General features: G+C 33.5%; 1 pseudogene; it reads right to left on the reverse strand.

Moving 5' to 3' along the window:
• Positions 1-16,456: 16,456 nt before the first annotated feature.
• Positions 16,457-17,602, reverse strand: LOC127561891 (speckle-type POZ protein-like; annotated as a pseudogene).
• Between the last annotated feature and the right edge of the window lie 4,671 nt (positions 17,603-22,273).

The raw sequence follows: 22,273 nt of genomic DNA on the forward strand, positions 1-22,273 counted from the left end.
TGCATCACAGACTTGAAGTTTCTAGCAACGAAAGCACAAACCAACTGTTTTTTTTTGTTTTTTTGTTTTTTTTTTAGTAACTTTTTATTGATAGAACCCATGCCAGGGTAATTTTTTACAGCATTTTCCCTTGCACTCACTTCTGTTCCGATTTTTTCCCTCCCTCCCTCCACCCCCTCCCCCAGATGGCAAGCAGGCCTTTACATGTTGAATAGGTTACAGTATATCCTAGATACAATATATGTGTGCAGAACCAAACAGTTTTCTTGTTGCTCAGGGAGAATTGGATTCAGAAGGTATAAATAACCCGGGAAGAAAAACAAAAATGCAAGCAGTTTATATTCATTTTCCAGTGTTCTTTCTTTGGGTGTAGCTGCTTCTGTCCATCCTTGATCAATTGAAACTGAATTAGCTCTCTTTATCAAAGAGATCCACTTCCATCAGAATATATACACAAACAGTATCATAGTTGAGGTATATAATGATCTCCTGGTTCTGCTCATTGCACTTAGCATTACTTCATGTAGGTCTCGCCAATCCTCTCTGTATTCATCCTGCTGATCATTTCTTACAGAACAATAATATTCCATAACATTCATATACCACAATTTACTCAACCATTGTCCAATTGATGGGCATCCATTCATTTTCCAGTTTCTAGTCACTACAAACAGGGCTGCCACAAACATTTTGTCACATACAGGTCCCTTTCCTTTCTTTAGTATCTCTTTGGGGTATAAGCCCAGTAGAAGCACTGCTGGATCAAAGGGTATGCATAATTTGATAACTTTTTGAGCATAGTTCCAAATTGCCCTCCAGAATGGCTGGATGAAGCACAACTGTTTATGTAAAACTATTTTGTCATAAATAAAACAGAGATTTAACAATCTATACCAAGATAACATCAAAAAGGGTCCATAATTTAGGCATAAAAAGTGATATTATATTCAAATTAGAAGAGCAAAGGACCTCTCAGATCTGTGGAGAAGGAAGTAATATGTGGCCAAAGAAGAACTACAGTACATAATGGGATATAACTTTGATGATATTGATGCAAAACAGTTTTGTACAAAGAAAAGAAATACAGATAAAACCATCAAGGAAGCAATAAACTGGCAAAACATTTTTTACATTCAAGGCATCTAATAAAGGTTTCATTTCTAAAATATATAGAGAATTGACTCAAATTTATAAGAATTCAAGCCATTCCTCAATTGATAAATGGTCAAAGGATATGAACAGACAATTTTCAGATGAAGACATTTAAACCATTTCTAATTATCTGAAAGGATGATCACTATTGATCAGAGAAATGCAAATTTAAATAACTCTGAAGGACCAATTCATATCTCTCACATTGGCCAAAATGACAGTCAAAGAGAATGACAAATTTTGGAGGAGATGGGGGAAAACTGGGACACTGATACATCATTGGTGGAATTGTGAACTGATTCAATCTTTCTGGATAGCAATTTGGAACTAAGACAAAGGGTTATCAAACTTTGATTCAACATATCTCTACTGGGCCTGCATCACAAAGACATTATAGATGAGTTGGAGGGGAACCACGTGGGCAAAAATGTTTGTGGCAGCACTTTGTGAAGTTCCAAGTAACCAAAAACTGAGTGGATGCTCATCAGTTGGAGAATGGCTGAATAAGTTATGTATATGAATGTTATGGAATATTATATTTCTATAAGAAATGATCAGTAGCATATTTCAGAGGGACCTGGAAAAAGTTACATGAACTTATTTATGCTAAGTGAAGTGAGTAGAACCAAGAGATCATTGTACAAAGCAACAGCAAGATTATACAATGATCAATTCTGACATATGTGGCTCTTTTCAACAATGAGGTGATTCAGGCAAATTCCAATAGGCTTGTGATGGAGAAAACTATAAGCATGTGGAAAGAGGACTCGAGACTGCAACTTAGTATTTTCACCATTTTTGTTGTTCATTGTTTGATTTTTTTCTTTTTGATATGATTTTCTTGAACAATATGATAATTGTAGAAATATGTATAGAAAAATTACACCTGTTTAACATAGATTACTTGCAGTATAGGGGAGGGAGTGAGGAGAGAAGAGGGAAAAAATTTTGGAACACAAGGTTTTGCAAGGGTGAATGTTGAAAATTATTTATGCATATGTTTGAAATAAAAGGGTTTAATTTGAAATAAATAAAACAGAAAAGCAGTTTTGTTTAGCAGTATAAAAATTGTATTCGCTACGATGCTCAAAATATTTTTCTAAAAAAAGAAAAAAACATAATTTCTTTTTGATTATATTAGGATGTTTAATATATTGTTAAAGTTTTATAATCAAATCTGTATTTAAGGCAAATAATTTAATGGGCTTGCATTTTATTATATATTCTCCTATACTTGCTAACTGAGCTTTCCTCACTGCTGATGTTCAGACTCTTCAGAATCCCCTATTTCCTCCAGAATTTCATTTCCTGATATTGTCTCCTTTGAAGTTAGAGACCTCTTTTTTTAGAGACCCTGAGGATAACCTTTTTCAGGATTTCTTTATGCTCCAATATTACTACATGCATGCTTACAACCTCATAAAAACTTTTGATTCTACTTGCTATTTTCTCTTCTAGAACAGAACAACATGATAAACTCATTCAGATTAAATCATCTGTGACATAGAATACCTAAATGTAATAAACTTCGTAGAGTTATTTGCATTCTAAAAAAGAATAAAATGTTAGTATCAATCAAAAGATAATTCTACAATGACAGAGTATTTTACTCTGTGGAAAGAAGAGCATGGAAGTATTAGAGATACAGAGTAGGGATTTTAATTCCCCAATGTATCTCCATTCAAGTCCCAAACAGATTTTGTCTTAAGTATTCCATGTGTTTTGTTTTGTATATATCATGAAATAAAATTCATCATTATAACAATGGCTTGTTTACTAAGAAGTACATACTTGTACTGTTATGTCAATTTTCGTATTCTAATGACAAGATGGTCAATTTCTTGTATTAAATTATAGTTTCAGAAACCCGTTGTAAAATAGTAATGGTCCCTCTGTCATATCTTGTTTTAATTTATTAGCCTTTTCCTCCACATTTATTTTTAGAATTACATGCATTACACATCTCATAATTTTCTAGACCTATTGGATTCTATAGCCTTAATATTTCTTTATAATTCTCTGAATCACTGACAATAAAACTGCCAAACTTATACATCTTTTGTGTTTCACATTGTAGTGGCTAACCAAAAGAATGCTGTATAACCACAATTATAAGGAATTTTGGACCATCTGCACTATTAAGTGACAGTATGTATCCATTACAGAATTTTGATATTCAAGTGAAAAAATAGTTAAACTGATCATTTGGCCTATATGAAAATACAATTTTACAATCTTATCTACTCTCAGTTGAATAAATTGACCAAACATTTTGAATGTAAGTGAACATCAACTATGATTTTTTTGCATTTAAATGACTTATTTATTTAAAATACTGAAGCTATAGACCCCCATCTAAAGGAGGCTGCTTGATACTTTTTAAAAAATTGCCTTACATTCACAATGTGCATATAAACAGATGAGAAAGATAAATAAATGAGTATAAATATAGTTTCTCCTTTGGAAGAGATTACAAATTAATGGGAGGGCAAAAAGTATTCCAGTGATACAGATAAATAATGCAAGATAATAAATGATGAGTTTTTGTATCTGTGATCCTATTTTCCTATTATCATAAATACCAAAAGGAGTGATTCAAAAGTAATCTACAAAATTCAAAATAAGAGGACATAGCAAAAAATTGGAACAATTATGGAATGCCTTTATGATGGAAGATATATTGAATTTTGATTGATGGATAGGATTTAGAACACACAGTTGTTATGGAAATACATTCCATGTATACATGTACTGTGATCATACATAATAAGTGGCAAAGACTGAGTTGATCAGTAAGTGCTGTGTATTAGCAGGTTTGTTTTAAGGTAAAGTAGGCATTAAATTATAACTATATAAACTATATAACTGGATTATTGAAAATACTGAATGGCATAAGAGAAGGTATAAAAATGGGGACTTTTTGAGATGAGAATGTAATTTTTTAAAAGTTTTATATGTGTTTCTATAATACATGCATGTACATATGCATGCATATGTATATTGTGTATATATATATTTATGTTTGTCAACCTATGTATTCACTGACTAATATGAAAGAGGGAGAGAACAGAAGGAAGAAAGGAAGGAAGGAAGGAAGGAAGGAAGGAAGGAAGGAAGGAAGGAAGGAAGGAAGGAAAAAAGGAAGGAAGGAAGGAAAGAAAGAAGGAAGGAAGAAAGGAAGGAAAGAAGGAAATCCTAGAATAAATTTGTAGCATATTGGATAAATGGTCTATGGAGGATTTATGTGAGCATGCACAAAAATTATAGGAATTAAAGAGTGAATTGAATTGAATCACTAATATATAGCTATATGAATATGCCTTTATACAATACTTTGCAGGTTATACAACACATTGCTCATATAATCTGGAAAATGTTTTGTTGACTTTTTAGATTTTTGAGTAAAATACCATGATATTGTAATTTCTGATAAAAGAAGACGGAAGCTTTCCCTCTCCATCATTATCATCTGGTGACTAAATTAGATCTTATTGGCAAAGAGTATCTTTGGTGTGTGTATTAGGGAATGGATTTGATACTCAGTTACAAACAAACATACATACACATCTATGTATGCATAGATATACATATACACAAATATCCATGCATCCAATATGTATATACAAATGCAGTGCAAGTATTTATACATATGAACATGTTTACATATTTATACATATATATGCATTGCATACACACATAGGTACATATTATTTAAATATTTATTATGTGGATTCTAACTAAATAGTCATATAGTGAAGATCCACATAATAGATATTTAAAGAATATTTATTGATGACTAATAGGGACAGATAATATTATTTTGTTAAACTAATGGTATTTGTGCACAAGGTATCAAAGATTTTTGTATTATCTGCTTTTGCATAATATTTAACTAGATTCTGACACTCCATGCATTAAAAGTAATGTGCAGTGCCTTTAATATGCTTCAAAGGCTCTTCACTAGTTTTCTGCATCAAGGTTCTGTCACTTTAACTTCAACCCAATATGTTTATGACGATGAAATGCAAAGTCTGCTATGTCTTAACAAGTATGAAAAGATCATAGATCTAGAGATAATAGGGAATTCATTTAAGCTGACCTCTATTTCAGATAGAAGGAAATGAGTTTTTTTAATGACATATATATCAGAATCAGAATTTAAATCCAAATTCTCTCATTTAGTTCCAGCATTATTCAATGCCATCTTCCAATATAGGACTAGCTATTAGCCATGTCTGCTATATAAAGACCAACATCAAAAGAGGGAAGACAATTTATTTCCAAGTGATCATGTTCATGACATGCATTGAAGGAAGGACAAAGAAATGTTCAAGTGGATGTAAAAAAAAAAGGGTTAATAACTTTATTAAACACTTGATTTTTAAGCTTTCATATTATCCAGAAGAGTTCAGACTAACCTAGAAATCAGAATCAATCAATCAGGAGACAAACTGAATATTGCTTAAACTGAGCAAGTCATAAGGAACAGTCCAGCCCAGTAAATAAACTTGATAAGACCTGCGGTACCCATTTTAGGCCTTCAAAGTCCAAGAGGTCGAAAAGCCTGGATTGGTCAATAAGAGAAAATTATTTGAGCCTTTTTGAACTGATATACTAACAATCCAGTGCAAAGTTCTCTAAGTAAATTTTGAATTCTCCTACTGAGTCGCAATTACAAGACCAGATCAAATTTACACAGATATCCTGAGTCAGGGGGACTTTCCTAATTTAATAGTCTTGGCTGATAACAGGCCAGGGAGATATCCTGAGTCAGGAGAAGTTTCCTTGCTTTTTTGAAACCCTGATCTCGGCTGATGATAGGCTGGGCATGCTGAGTCAGGGATACTTCCTTGCTTTATGTCTTTATAATTCTCTCTCACCCATTCCTTTTGTGAGCTCACATCCAACTAGAGCTCCATAGGCATGCATGTTTGTTCTGAGAGAATTAAAAGAGCCCATACAAGTTAATACTGTTGCCACTCTTAAACTAAATTCTGGACAAAAGTTGAAAGGCCACAAATAGGATTACTGAAGGACAGACTAGCTCAGGCAACAAACTTGATTAGGCCAACATAACATTTCCGAGGAAAAACTCAGTTCTACTCTGAGGAACAATTACCAGATCTTATAAGACAACTATGTTATTACTCTCATGCCCTGACTTGTGATTATTATCTTTATAATCCCTGTTGCCTATGCCTATTCATAGTTCAGGTCTAACTGTGCTTCAGTTAGAATGTCTGGATTCTTAGGAGGAATTAACCCATGAATACAACCTAAATCTATTTGGCTTGCTTAACTAAAATTATGGGGGAAAAAAAAAAGTCTGACACAAAGTAAATTATGATTTCTGAAAGTCAGAAATTTGTTGAGCCAAAATAGCACAATAAAGGTTATAAATCACCTGAGCTCTTTCCTAAACCCTCAAAATACCTATAAAAAACTATTCTAAACAAATTCTAGAGTGGCAGGAAGCAAAAAAAAAAAAAAGGCTTGTAACTGTTTTCAAAGAAAACATAGAAGAGGCAGAAAATGTCAGAATAAATATAAAGTTTCAGTTTTGTGCCAGCAAAGAGTAGGCAACAGCAGAGTTATGGGTTGTTTAATGAGTAAAAGCAATGGGTATTTCCAGACTTTTTACCCCACAGATGCCAAAGACAACTTAGAAAGTCAGCAGGAAAGATGACACACTAAAGTGACAGTAAAGTAGACTCTAACAAAGAATATGTCGACATAGGTCTGGATCTTGGAAGCTACTCAATCAGCAGTCAGTGCTGCTTCTGGAACAACTGATCAGAGGGGTTACAAGGGTCTCTGTGCTAGCATAAAGGGAGGACTCTGTTGCTTTGCTCAAATTCAGAATCAGGTCAAAGTACTGGGTCATAGTGCCAGAAGTGAGCAGCACAACACAATATGTGGTGACAGTGGAGGAGGGACCTCAGAGTTACAGAGCAGAAAAGAATACTTGTGGTCACTCACAGAGAAGAATGCAGGCTAGAAGAATAATAAATACCTCTCTTTAGATTATACCACTTAAGAGAAACTGCACATTTAGAAGTATTTATGAAAACATCTGCATAAAACCCAGACGCTTGGGACAATGTACACTCCACTCTAAACGCAGATATCTTCTTTAACAAAGTGTGAAAAAGCCAACGAATATGCTGGAAAAATGAATAACAGGAAAAAAAGTTACTGTGGTGAAAAGGATGATCAAAACAAACTCAGCAGAAGTTAACAAAATCAAAGTTCCTCCATCCAAAGCATCCAGAAAAATAGGAATTGGTGTCCAGCCATGAAAAAGCTCAAAAAAGAAATATGAAAATCAATTAAGAGAAGTAGAGGAAAAATTGGGGGAAAAATGAGTGATGCAAAAAAAAAAAAAAACACACACACACATTAAAATAAATGAGTCAACATCATTCTAGAATTCATTAGGGAGGGGATTAATAGTTTGTTCAATTTCTTTTTCCATAAATGGGACTATTTAAGTAATTTATTTCCTCCTCTGTCAATATGGGCAATCTATAATTTTGTTAAGTGTTCATCCATTTCACTTAGAGTATCAAATTCATTACTATACAATTGAGTAAAATACCTAATTATTGTTCTGATTTATTCTTCATTGATGGAAAATTCACTATTTTCATTTTTGATGCTAGCATTTTTACTTTCTTATTCCTTTTTAAAATGAACTTAACTAAAGGTTTATTTATTTTATTTTTTCTCATAAAACCAACTTTTACTTTCGTTTATTTGTTCAATAGTTTTCTTATTTTTAAAACCACTTTTATTTTCAGAATTTCAAATTTGGCATTAGGTATTTTAAATTTGTTTTTTCCCTAACTTTTTTTTTTAATTTTATGCTGAATTCATTCAACATTGCTGTCTCTATTTTATTCAAGTAAGCATCTATATATATATATATAATTTCCCCTAAAAACTGCATTGATTGTATTCCATAAATATTTATATGTTGTCTCATTATTGTCACATTTCTGGATTAAATTACCAATTGTGTCTATGATTTCTTTTTTCTTTTTTTTAAATTTTTAATAGCTTTTTATTTACAAGTTATATGCATGGGTAATTTTACAGCATTGTAATTTTGCAATTGCCAAACCTTTTGTTGCAATTTTTCCCCTCCTTCCTCCCACCCTCTCCCCTATTTAGCAGGATGACCAATACATGTTAAATATATTAAAGTATAAAATAAATACAAAATAAGTATACCTGTCCAAAACATTATTTTGCTGTACAAAAAGAATCGGACTCTGAAATAGTGTACAATTAGCCCATGAAGGAAATCCAAAATGCAGGCAGGCAAAAATATAAGGATTGGGAATTCAATGTAATGGTTCTTAAGTCATCTCCCAGAGTTCCTTCACTGGAATGTAGCCGGTTCAGTTCAATACTGCTCCATTGGAACTGATTTGGTTCATCTCATTGCTGAAAAAGGCCAGGTCTTTAGGAATTGAGCATCATATAGTATTGTTGTTGAAGTATATAATGATCTCCTGGCCCTGCTCATTTCACTCAGCATTAGTTTGTGTAAGTCTCTCCAGGCCTTTCTAAAATCATCCTGTTGGTCATTTCTTACCGAACAATAATATTCCATAATATTCATATACCACAATTTATTCAGCCATTCTCCAATTGATGGGCATCCACTCAGTTTCCAGTTTCTGGCCATTACAAAGAGGGCTGCCACAAACATTCTTGCACATACAGGTCCCTTTCCCTTCTTTAAGATTTCTTTGGGATATAAGCCCAGTAGTAACACTGCTGGATCAAATGGTATGCATAGTTTGATAACTTTTTGAGCATAGTTCTAAATTGCTCTCCAGAATGGTTGGATGTATTCACAATTCCACCAACAATGTATTAATGTCCCTGTTTTCCCACATCCCCTCCAACATTCCGCATTATCTTTCCCTGTCATTCTAGCCAGTCTGACAGGTATGTAGTGGTATCTCAGAGTTGTCTTAAATTGCATTTCTCTGATTAATAATGACTTGAAGCATATGATTTCTTTTTTCATCCAATTATTCTTGAGAAGTAGATTATCTGGTTTTCAATTAGTGTATGGTCTGTTTTTTCTCTGACCCTTTGTTATAGTTAATTTTTATTTTATCATTACTATATTACTATCTTAATATATTACTATCTTACCATTACAATTTCTGCCTTTATGCATTTAATTTTGAGCTTTTTTATGCCCCAAAACATAGTCAATTTTTTGTACACATTCCATGTACTGCCAGAAAAGAATATATAACTTTTTGCCCCCATTCAAAGTGGGCATTCATAATTCATTCATTCATAATTCTTTTTTTCCAAAGAATTTTCATACTTAACTTTTCTAAAATTTCACTTACCTGCTTAACTTCTTTCTTATTTATTTTGTCGTTTGATTTATCTAGTCCTGATGTATCAAGGTTGAGTTCTCCCACTAGTACAATTTTGCCATTTCTTTTTGCAACTCTCTTAACTTTTCCTCTAGGAATTTGGATGCTATATATATATTGTAAGATTCTGGTTTTCATTCAAGTCTGCTATCTGCTTGTCTTTTATAGGAATATTCATCCTATTCACATTCACAGTTAAATTTACTAACTCTTTATTTCCTTCCATGTATATTTGCTACCCAAATTATATTTTTCTTTGTTTTCCCTTTTTTCCTTCTCACCAATGTTTTTTTTTTTTTTCTCCCTGACCACTATATACCTCATCTGTCCTCTTCTATAACTTTTAAAGTTTCTCCACCTTTTCTTATCCCTGCCCCCTCTACTTCTGTCTTACTTTGTAGTAGCTTTCCCCTTTCTTCTCCCCTTTCTCCTCTTATATCCCTATGAATGAGACAAAATTTCCCATCAAACTAAATATATCTGATATTCTTACTTTGAGTCGAATCCAATAAGATTAAGATTTACACAATGCTCATCTCCCTCCTTTTTCCTCCTTAATTATCAAAGATTTTTTTTTTTTGCCTCTTAATGATTAATGTGATTTAATGTATCCAAGTTTAAGTCCCCTTTCCTTTTCTTCCATCACAATGCCTTTTCCACCCCTAGTTTCTTTTTGATATCATCACAATAACATAAAATTATACATATACCCTTTAAATATACACCTATCATAGGTATTTTCCCCTTATAGATATATAAACATTCTAAAAGCTTTTTTCTTTTCAACACATATGTACACAGTTCCAATAATCTTGTGACGAAGAGAGCCATCTACACCTAGAGAAAGAACTGTGAAAACTGAGTGTGGATCACAACATAACATTCTCACTCCTTTTGCTGTTATTTGCTTGCATTTTATTTTCTCACTCATTTTCTTTCATTTTTGATCTGATATTTCTTATGCAGCAAGAACATTGTATAAATATTTTACGTATAGTGGATTTAATATATATTTTAACATGAATAGCATATACTGGATTGCTTGCCATCTAGGGGAGGAGGTGGATGAAAGGAGGGGAAAATTATGCAAAGGTAAATGTTGAAAAATTATTCATCCACATGTTTTGAAAATAAAAACTTTAATAAAAAAGAAAAAAACCATCCATACATAGTTTTCAACATTCACTCTTGCAAAAGCTTGTGTTCTCAGTTTTATTCTCCCTCCCTTTTCCCAATTCTCTTCCCAGGTGGCAAGTAATTCAATATATGTTAAATGTGTGCAATTCTTCTATACATATGTCCACAATTATCATGCTGTGCAAGAAAAATCAGCTCAAAAAGGGGGAAAATTAGAAAGAAAATAAAATGCAAGCAAACAATAACAAAAAAGTAAAAATATTATTTGTGACCCACAGTGCTATCTCTCCCCCAACTACAAAAAGTTCTGCTACAAACATTTTTACCACGTAGCTCCTTTTCACTTTTTTATGTTCTCTTTGGATTACAAGCCAAATAGAGACACTGCTGGATCAAAGAGTATACATTAGTTTGATAGCCCTTTGGGCATATTTGTATATTGCTTTCCAGAATTGTTGGATCAGTTTTCAACTGCACCAACAATGGATTGGTGTCCCAGTTTTCCCACATCCACTCCAACTTTCATTTTCCTGTCATCTTAGCCAATCTGAGATGTAAGAGGCAGTATCTCAGAGTTGTTTTAATTCACATTTCTCTGATCAATAGTGATTTATAGCATTTTTTCATGAGATTAGAAATAGTTTTAATTTCTTTATCTAAAAATTGTCTGTCCATATTCTTTGACCCTTTATCAAATTGGACAATGGTTTGTATTCTTTTAAATTTTAGTCAAATATCTATTTAAATTAGAAATGAGGCTTTATTAGAATTCTTGGTTATTAAAAAAATGTTTTCTCTGTTTACTGCTTCCATTCTCATCTTAACTTCATTGATTTCATTCATGCAAATACTTTTTAACTTAACATAACCAAAATTATCCACTTTGCATTCAATAATACAATCTACTTTTCCTTGGCCACAATTCCTTCCTTCTCCATATATCTGAGCCATAGACTACACTTCATTCTTCTAATATTCTTATAATATCACTTTTTATGTCTAAGTAATACACCCATTTCAAACTTATCTTGGCATAGAGTGTAAAATGTGGCTCAGTGCCTAGTTTCTTCCATATTAATTTCCAATTTTCTCAACAATTTTTGTCATATAGTAAGTTCTTATTCCAGACATTGGGATCTTCAGTTTTATCAAAATCTAAATTACTATAGTCGTTGAATAATGTGCCTTGTGAACCTAAACTACTCTACTGATTGACTACTCTTTCAGTTTCAGTTTCAGTACCAAAGAGTTTTGATGGCTGCTGCTTTATAAATATAGTTTTAGTTCTGATACTGCTCAGTCAGCTTTATTTGCATTTTTAAATTAATTTGCTTGGTAAGCATGACCTTTTGTTCTTTGGGATGAAATTAGTTATCATTTTTTCTAGCTCTGTAAAATAACTTATTGGGAATTTGATTGGTATAGCATTGAATAAGTAGATTAATTTAAGAAGAATTGTCATTTTTAGTATATTAGCTCTGTGTACCCATGAGCACTTGATATTTTTCCAATTGACTAGATTTGACTGTATTTGTGTGGAAAGTATTTTATAAATGTATTCATATAGTTCCTGACTTTGTCTTGGTAGGTAGTCTCCCAAATATTTTATAGGACCTACAATAATTTTAAAGGAAATTTCTCATTGTATCTATTGCTGCTAGACTTTCTTGGTAACATATAAGTGCTGATTATTTATATGAATTTATTCTGTATCCTGCAACTTTGCTAATGTTGTGAATTGGTTCTGATACTATTTTAGAGGTATCTCTAAGTATACATCATAACATCTTCATAGAGTGATATCTTGGTTTCCTCATTATCTGCTGAGTGGGTGTGGCCAGGTCCTATTAGATTCTGGTGTTTTTTGGGATACACTTTACCTTTGGCATTTGTGTAACTTCTGTGCTAATCTACTGCTTTGCAACCAAAACAGAACAGTGCAATCTGTGGTAGAGTCCTCCCTGAAATTTTCAACCAGTGGAAACTGATCTTGTCTCCAAACACTCAGTGTGCTGACCTCTGTGTTCTGCCTCCCTACCTGAGCTGACCTGCTCCCACCAATCAGGACAAACCTTTTCTGGCGATCTAGATTATCTTTGGCTGGTAAATTGTTGTACTTCCAATATTTGTGGATTTTACTACTCAAGCACTATTTTTGAGGCTAAATTTGGTAATTCATAGTGAGGGTATGAGAGGGGCTTAGAATGCCATGTGTGTCTTTTCTTTCATCTTGGTTCTGCCCCCCAAAATTATTCTTTTATGAGTTATTTTTTCAGACAATTTCTATTTCCTTTTCTAGAACTCTCATTTCCTTTCCCCATTTTTTCTAACAATCTTTTAAGATCTTGTTTAAATTCTTCCAAGAGAACATTTTGAGTGATATGAACAACTCTTATCACCTTTTAAAGTGCCCTCTGGAGACATTTTCCCTTTAGTTTCCTCAGAATTTGGCATCTCTTCTTCCATATCTCCATAAAAACTATCTAAAAACATAATTCTTTTTTATTTTTTTCCTGATTTATGAAATGTTCTTTGGCCAATGGGGAAATTTTCTCTACAGAAAACAAGTTTTCATTCTGATCTGGGGCCCATACTGCAAACTTCCTTTCTGTGCTGAGTGGACATGGCCAAATCCAGCTTTTATGCAGGAGCTCATTATTTATCTTCTGTTATTGTGTTGGAAATCTCACAGGTAGTCTGCTGATCCACTGATCCACTGGTTTCTGAATCAACACAGAGTAGCCAATGCTGCTGTATTTTGTGTATGAGCCTTCCACTAGATTTCCTCAGCCAACAGTCACCTCTCTACTCTGGACTTCCCTGGACCACACCTATACTGGGCCACCTCTCCCTCCACCCCAGCTCTACTGAAATAGAACTTTTCCTATATAACTTCTTCCAAATAATCTTTGATTTGCCCATCCCTTTAGAGAAATCATATAGTTGCACATAATTCTTTGTAAATCTAAAAACAAGGAGAGCAAACTGCTCAAGATATTTCTATGTGCTTTCTTTTTTTTATTAGTTTTTTATTTACAAGATATATGCATGGGTAATTGTTCAGCATTGACAGTTGCAAAATCTTTTGTTCCAATTTTTCCCCTCCTTCCCCTCACTCCTCCCCCAGAGAGCAGGTAGACCTAAATACATGTTAAATATGTTAAAGTATATGTTAAATACAGTATATGTATACATGTCCATATAGTTATTTTGCTGCACAAAAAGAATCAGACTTTGAAATAGCGTACAATTAACCTGTGAAGAAAATCAAGGATGCAGGTGGACAAAAATAGAAGGATTGGGGATTCTATGTGATGGTTCACACTTATTTCCCTGAGTTCTTTCACTGGGTATAGTTGGTTCAGTTCATTACTGTTCTATTGGAGCTGATTTGCTTCATCTCATTGCTGAAGAGGGCCATGTCCATCAGAATTGATCATCATATAGTGTTACTATTGAAGTATATAATGATCACTGGTCCTGCTCATTTCACTCAACATCAGTTCATGTAAATCTCTCCAGGCCTTTCTGAAATCATCCTGCTGGTCATTTCTTACAGAACAGTAATATTCCACAACAATTATATACCACAATTTATTCAGCCATTCTCCAACTGAGGGACATCCACTCAGTTTCCAGTTTCTGGCCACTACAAACAGGGCTGCCACAAACATTTTGGCACATACAGGTCCCTTTCCCTTCTTTAGTATCTCTTTGGGATATAAGTCCAGTAGTAACACTGATAGATGTACAGTTTGATAACTTTTGGGGCATAATTACAGATTGTTCTCCAGAATGGTTGGATTTGTTCACAACTCCACCAACAATCCATCAGTGTCCCAGTTTCCAGCATCCCCTCCAACATTCATCATTATTTTTTCCTGTCATCTTAGCCTATCTGATAGGTGTGTAGTGGTATCTCAGTGTTGTCTTAATTTTCATTTCTCTGATCAATAGTGATTTGGAACATACTTTCATAAGAGTAGAAATCATTTCAATTTCATCCTCTGAAAATTGTCTGTTCATAATCTTCGACCATGTATCAATTGGAGAAAGGAATGATTTTTTAAAAAAATAAATTGGAGTCAATTCTCTATATATTTTGGAAATGAGGCTTTCATCAGAACCTTTGACTGTAAAAATGTTTTCTCAATTTTTGCTTCCCTTCTAATCTTGTCTGCATCAGTTTTGTTTATACAAAAACTTTTCAATTTGATATAATCAAATTTTTTTCTATTTTGTGATCAATAATGATCTCTTGTTCTTCTTTGGTCATAAATTCCTTCCTCCTCCACAGGTCTGAGAGGCAAACTATGCTATGTTGTTCTAATTTATATATAATCTCATTCTTTATGCCTAGGTCATGAACCTATTTTGACCTTATCTTGGTATACGGTGTTAAGTGTGGGTCAATGCCTGGTTTCTGCCATACTAACTTCCAATTTTCCCAGCAGTTTTTGTCAAACAGTGAATTCTTATCCCAAAAGCTGATGTCTTTGGGTTTGTCAAACACTAGATTATTGAAGTTACTATTTTGTCCTTTGAACCTAACCTATTCCACTGATCAACTAGTCTATTTCTTAACCAATACCAAATGTTTTTGGTAACTGCTGCTTTATAATATAATTTTAGATCTGGTACAGCTAGGCCACCTTCATTTGATTTTTTTTTTCCATTAGTTCTCTTGAAATTCTTGACCTTTTGTTTTCTCATATGAACTTTGTTGTTATTTTTTCTAGGTCATTAAAATAGTTTTTTGGGAGTCTGATTGGTATAATGCTAATTTATGTGCTTTCTTTAAAGGGAGAGTACATCAGTCACTTGATGTGTGGGAAATTCATAATCAATTTAATTGTCTTCATTATTATTTTCCTTGTCCATAGTAACAAAATTGGCTCCAAATATAGTTTCCAAAAAAATTTAGACACATTCATTGTATCTCATCAATTCGGTCAAAAGAAAAATCTATATCTACAATTGAGTAATCAAAAAGTTAAACATTAAAGGTGCATTTTAATTTGGCCCATTCATTTAATTTACGTTTGGTTATTATGTGTATACTTTCTCCATATCCAGAATCTTCATATAAATGTAGGGTCAAGATAAATAAAAATTAATAAGAGCAAATATTATTCTTGTTGACATCTTAATTTCAATTGCATAATTTCCCCTACAATGAAAAATATATTGGAATCAAAGTAGGGTAATATCATAACTTATCTTGAAGGTAATCAAGCTGTCATGTATTCACAGGACTTAGACAGGAGTCATCTATAGTTAAAGTGTTTTTTGAGGAAAGCCTAATTTTAAGCTTTGAAAAAGCATAGGACATGAACTATAAAATTCATTTTATTTTTCAAAATAATGGAAGATCCTTTGAAACTTCTTATCTTCAGGTATCAATTTTTACTGCATTATGAAGTTAGTGCAATCCTTCATAGCCTAGTCAAAAAGACAAAGGCCAATTAAAAATATTCATCCTATATGAACTAGAAAAGTCAGGGAAGATAATTTAAGGCCTTGCAGTAAATTAGAAAGTCATCAGTCTAATTTAAAGCTAAAGATTAAACCATAAATTATTTCTCTGAAAAGCAAACAATGCCTTCTCAACTTCTGTTCTGTGGACAAGGATAATAAAAACAACCCTTGTTTATTTATAATGTATATATTAGAATCCATCTGGACGTGGAGGAATAAAAGTCAATTGAGTTTTTCGAAAGTTCATGGAAGATTTCAAGTCATTTATGTGACAAAACAAACTATGGACAATATGTAGATGCTAGTTCTTGGAAGGCTTCTGGCACTAGATGAGAGTGAAACTGAACTATATACTTCTAGCCTGCTGTTTCCATTATGTCTGTTGTTTGGTTCTGTTCCAGTTTTTTACATCTTTACAAACTAATTGTCAAAGCATACTGCATCTGTCAATGAATCCTATTGCTTGTGCTTTCAACTGTTCTGCACAGTGCAAATCTACAAGGTTAAGGATGTCAGCAACATTTTCTACTGAGAGATTACTATACAAAGCTACTTTACACATCACCTTCATTCTATTCAGGGCATATTTGTCTGCAACTGCTAACAAGTTGTCAGCCATTTGCCAAGTTTTGGTGCTTTTCCTGTAAATGAATCTCATCATTTCTTTAAAAATCTCTGAGTCTACATAATTTATTTCTACTTGATTCTTTTTGCTTTCTTCTATTTTATGTTCAAATAGTTGATAAACGAGGGAGCAAGGTGGAAGAACAGATTTATGAGCTTTGAATTTTTATCCTCTATCAAAAAAAAGTTGCAATCAGTAAATCTTGTGGTTTCCTAGAGATTCCCTAAATCTTCTGTAAGTCAACATTCAGGTACTTTCAGAGTGTTTGTTTTAGTCTGTCTTGATGTGTTTACTGAAGTTTCGACCTAGCTTATCCCCCAAAACAATGTAAGTTTGTCATCTGGTAAAAGACCATTTCCTTTATCAAGCAAAAATATCTCTCCTAATGATTTTTTTTTTAAAATCCCAGTCCCTCCCTGTACTAAACGATATGCTCTTTGGCTTTCCATTTCTTTTGTTTCTTTCCTTTTAGCATTTAGAAGGAAAAATTTGAATTTTGCTTAAACTTAACTTTTGGGGCACCTGACTAAAAACAAATATAAGAACAAGTAGTCTTTACTTTCATCATCTATTTTTTTTTATTTATTCTCAGGCACTAATTTATTTTTTTTTCATTTGGGCCAGATGAAAATTTAGAACTTTTAAAAACTTCACCCACTTCTCTACAAAAGCTGAAGTTATTAATGATCCATATATAGGGAAATCTTACTACTTTAACCTCTGTATAACACCAACTTTTGGTTATAGGTGCACAGGTCATTTCTCCCAGTGGAGGAGGGGAGAGTACCATAGATATTGCCATTTTATTACAGGTTTTTATTATCAGGTCAGTAATCTATAAGTCAGTATTTTGCCACACTAAAGTATAGACACCCATTCCCCAACACCCCTCATCACTTTAAAAGTAAGTTTTCCGGGGAATATTTTCAAGCATTGTTCTTTTATCTCCCCTTACTACCCACATTTTTTAAAGCTAATGTGTACTGTGAATGATACTGAAATTCTGCATAATGTGAACAGGACAAACTTTTTGTACTCTCCTTTTCATGGGCCAGTTCTTATATGAATTTTAATTTTAAATAACATTTTCAGTATTCATTAACTTTGTTTACAATTTGAGAGGGATGGCATATATGCAATGGTGCACAGTGTAGGAAGAGCAGAAGAGTAACTGGTAAGTTACTTATTTAAATTTACTGTAATAGTGATAATTTATAGATTCATGCTTGATAAATTTTTTCTTTGAATACTAAGGAAGAAGTTTATCACTGGAAAATAAAACATCTCATACACACACACACACACAAATGTATATATAAAGAGAGAGAAAGAGAAAGAGAAAAAGAGTTATTCTATATAAAGATATGTTAAACTTTGAGAAGTTATTGACTGACTTTTTAGAAGAAAGTGTATTTTAGAACAAAACAAAACAAAAAAAGATATGCTTTCTGTCTTTTAAGAAAATATTAGAGGAGGGGTGTGAGGGAGCAGAACCAAGATGGCAGAGAAGAGACATGTCTTTTTTTCTGAGTTCTCTACATGTTCCTCAAATTAATAGCAAACAGCCTCTGAATTGGTTTTGAAGTATCAGAACCCACAAATTTTAACATGTAATAAATTTCTAGCAGAAGATATTTTTCCCCTGAGGCAATTGGGGTTAAATGACTTGCCCAGGGTCACACAGATAGGAAGTGTTAAGTGTCTGAGACCAGATTTGAGCTCAGGTCCTCCTGACTTCAGAGATGCTTCTGTATCCCTGTGACTCCTAGGTGCCCCCTAGAAGATCATTTAAAATATCTCCAGAAAAGGTCTGTTTCAACAAGTAGGGAGGGAGGAAGGCTGAGCACAGGTGGGTCAAGCACAGGCAGGCAAGCAGAGGCTTTGAGCGCAGACAGCACACAGTTCCAGGGCAGTGTGGGCTCCATGTGTTGAAGAATCTACAGTGGTATTAGCTACTCTGTCTTGGTTGCAAGACAGTAGATCAGCAGAGAAGTTGTGACACCAACACAAATAAAACAGGCAAATAGAAAGCCCCTAAATGCAAGAATATCATGGGACCTGGCAATACCCATCCAGCACCAGAAGGCAATCAGCAATGACTCAGCACATCAATGTCACCTGTAGAAGAAACTTATCCAATCTCCACTTTGCCAAAAATTAATTGGAAGATGAATAATTTAATCCTAATGAATGAACTGGTGAAATCGCAAATTATAGACAATCAATTTCATCAAAGAGAATGACAATAATGAGAAAAATAGAATATAACATTGAACAAAAGAATTCATTTAAAAATACAATTTGTGAGGGCAGAGAGGGGGTATTCCCCACAATGTGTGGGGAATAGTAGATAAAACCCTCTGTGACCTCCTCTGAACTTTTCTCAAACGAAAAACAAATTAAGACTCTAAACTGGTTTTAGAGTAAAAAAATCCACAAACATTTGGAGTACAAGACATTAACAGAAGAAGATATCTTGGAAGAACTTCATAACAGGTCTGTTTAAAATGGGTAGGGGGACAGTCTGCCAAGCTCCGACTGCAGCATAGAGAGACTGTGTCAAGGAATTAGAGCAGGGAGTCACAGTATTGCAGCTTCCACACACCTGGGAATCTTCTGTGAGTATCTTAAGCCACTCTGTCTTAGTTGCCAGCAGGTGGTTTGGCAAATTTGCCTTTTGTAAATCACTGAGCCCTGGAAAAACATGGGACCTAGCTGCCATTACCCAGCATTGGAAATCATTCAGCAGAACTGCCCCAGGGCAAATTAAAACAGCTGTTGCTCCTTTGCATTGAACAAACCACAAGCTTTAAAAAAATGAATATATATTAAAAAAAAAAAAAAACTCTCTCATCATAGACAGCTTCTAGGAGAGAGAGAACACCTCAAATCCTGAGGTTCCTAAAGGCAATTCAAGTATAGATGAAACCCCAAAAGGAGATATAAGCTTGTCCTCATTTTCTAATGCTTTCTTGCAAGGTTACATAAGAGACCTTAAAAGGGAGAAGAAAAATAGAGAAATGAAATGAGATCATTGCAAAAAAAAATGGAAAAAGCATATAATGTGCAACAAAAGAGATATGAAAAAGATACCAATTCACTGAAAAACAAAATTTGTGAAATGGAAAAAGAATGCAATAATAATAATATAATAATAATAATAATAATAATAATAAAAACAAATCCAAATGACCAAATAAAAAAAGAAGCTAAAAAAGATAATTGAAGAAAATAATACAGTAAAAATGAGAATTGAATAATGGAAGTAAATGACTCAATAAGACTTCAAGAATCAGTCAAACAAAAACAAAAAAAAGAAGAAAATATCAAATATCTTATAGGAAAACAATTGAGCTAGAAAATAGATCTAGGAGAGACAATCTAAGGAATATTGGATTTCCTGAAAGCCAAGATGAAAAAACAAATAACCTAGATATTACCTTACAGGAAATCATAAAAGAAAACTGCATTGATATTTTAGAATCAGAAGGTAAAATAGCAATTGAAAGAATTCACCAGTTACTTCCTGAAAGAGATCTCAAAATTAAATTGCCAAGGAATATTGTGGCCTAGTTTTAGAAATAGGACACCAAGGAATAAATATTGCAAGCAGCCAAAAAGAAACAATTTAAATACCAAGGAACCACAATTAGGATTACCCAGGACCTAGTAGTTTCCACCTTACAGCATCAAAGGGCCTGAAATCTGATATTCCAAAAGGCACAGAAACTTGGATTACCGACAAGAATAAGCTATCCAGCTAAAATGAGTATTATCTTTCAAGGAGGAAGATGAACATTCAATGATATAAGTGAATTTCACCTATCTCTAATGAAAAGACCCAGGACTGAACAAAAAAATTGATCTTCAAACACAGAATAAAGAGAATAAAAATGTAAAAAGGAAGAATTCTTCAGAACTATACTTCTACTATGGGTATACTTAGAGGATACAAGCGTAATTTGATTTTATTATGACAATATGAAAAAGAAACTAGACATGGAAAGGGAATTGTATTGGAAAAAGAGGGAAAAAGTAGAGAGAAAAAGGGAAATTACATCTTATGGAGAGACAGAGAAAACATTTTATAATTGATAAAAAGAAGGGAGGCAGATGAGCATGGTGTCAATATTACTCTCATGAGATTTAGCTCTAAGAGAGAATATCAGAAATATTTGGTTTCACAGAGAAACTTGTCTCACCTTATAGGGAAGTGGAAGGAAAAGGGAAAAAAGAAAGGGAAAGACAAATAGAAGGGAAAACAGAAGTATTGGGGAAAAGTGTAAAAAAGGGGGAAGGGCTCTAAAGAAAGAGGACTGTTTGAGGGAGGTAGTCATCAAAAGCAAAATATTGGGGAGGAGGGAAAAGCGAGAGAAAAGAGAAAAGTATAACTTAGGATAAATAAGATGGCAGGAAATACAGAATAAATTACTTTAATTGTGAATGTGAATGGGATGAACTCTCCCATAAAATAGAAGCAGATAGCCAACTGAATTAAAGTCCAGATTCTACAATGTATTGTTTACAAAAAAAACACATTTAAAGCATAGTGATAATTACAGAGTAAAGGTAAAAGGCTGGAGAAGAATCTATTATGCTTCAGGTAAGTAAAAAAAAAAGCAGGGGCAGCACTCCTGATCTCATATCAAGTAAAAGCAAAGACTGATCTAATTAAAAGAAATAAGGAAGAAAACTATATTTTACTAAAGAATACCATGAATAATTGTTGGAATCTTTACAAACTGCTAACTCATTAGAGTTGATAGATTATTGATCTGATCTTACAAGAAGATGTTTTGGGCCAGAACCTGAAACAAGGTACTAAATGGAACTAATCGATACAATGCTTGTGTTTGCACCTTTATTCATTGGAGTTCACATGTTTGGGAAATTTCAGGGTTTAGTATGAGATATCTGAATCCACACTTCCCTTGAAGGTCTTAGAGCCAGAGAGCACTATGGGAGAAAACCCATAATCCCATTTTCTCAGAAGAGTCATATATAAGCCAGTGAAGAGTGATTCATGGGAATATTTTCCACTTGGCTGGCTGGTGGCGGAAGAAGAGTTTTCAGAGGAAGAAGCTACGAGTCGAGAGTTCAGTGAAGATTGAGAAGGCTCTCTCAGAGGCAAGACATATTCAACTTGGTGCTGGCTCTGGAGGCTGAAGAAAACAGAGGCAGAGGCTGAAGGACAAACCTTTGGATTTGGAGACATTCGGAGAGAGCTCTTGGAACCAAGCAGAGAGAGAGGCCTCAACTAACCAGGCTACTTTGGAAGGAGAAAATAAATGTTTGTATTTTTACCAGCTGGCTGAATTTGGGGTAATTATTGATCTGAACTGATATTAAGGCTGCCTCTAAGAAAACCTCCCCCGAAAAACCTGCACCTCTCCCCCAGAGAGAACTCACATATATATTTTAAAGAAGAAAAAAAAATCACCACAAATAATGAAACAATATCAATACTAAACAT

This window comes from Antechinus flavipes, chromosome 4 (genome assembly GCF_016432865.1).
Source record: "Antechinus flavipes isolate AdamAnt ecotype Samford, QLD, Australia chromosome 4, AdamAnt_v2, whole genome shotgun sequence".
Lineage (NCBI taxonomy): Eukaryota > Metazoa > Chordata > Mammalia > Dasyuromorphia > Dasyuridae > Antechinus > Antechinus flavipes.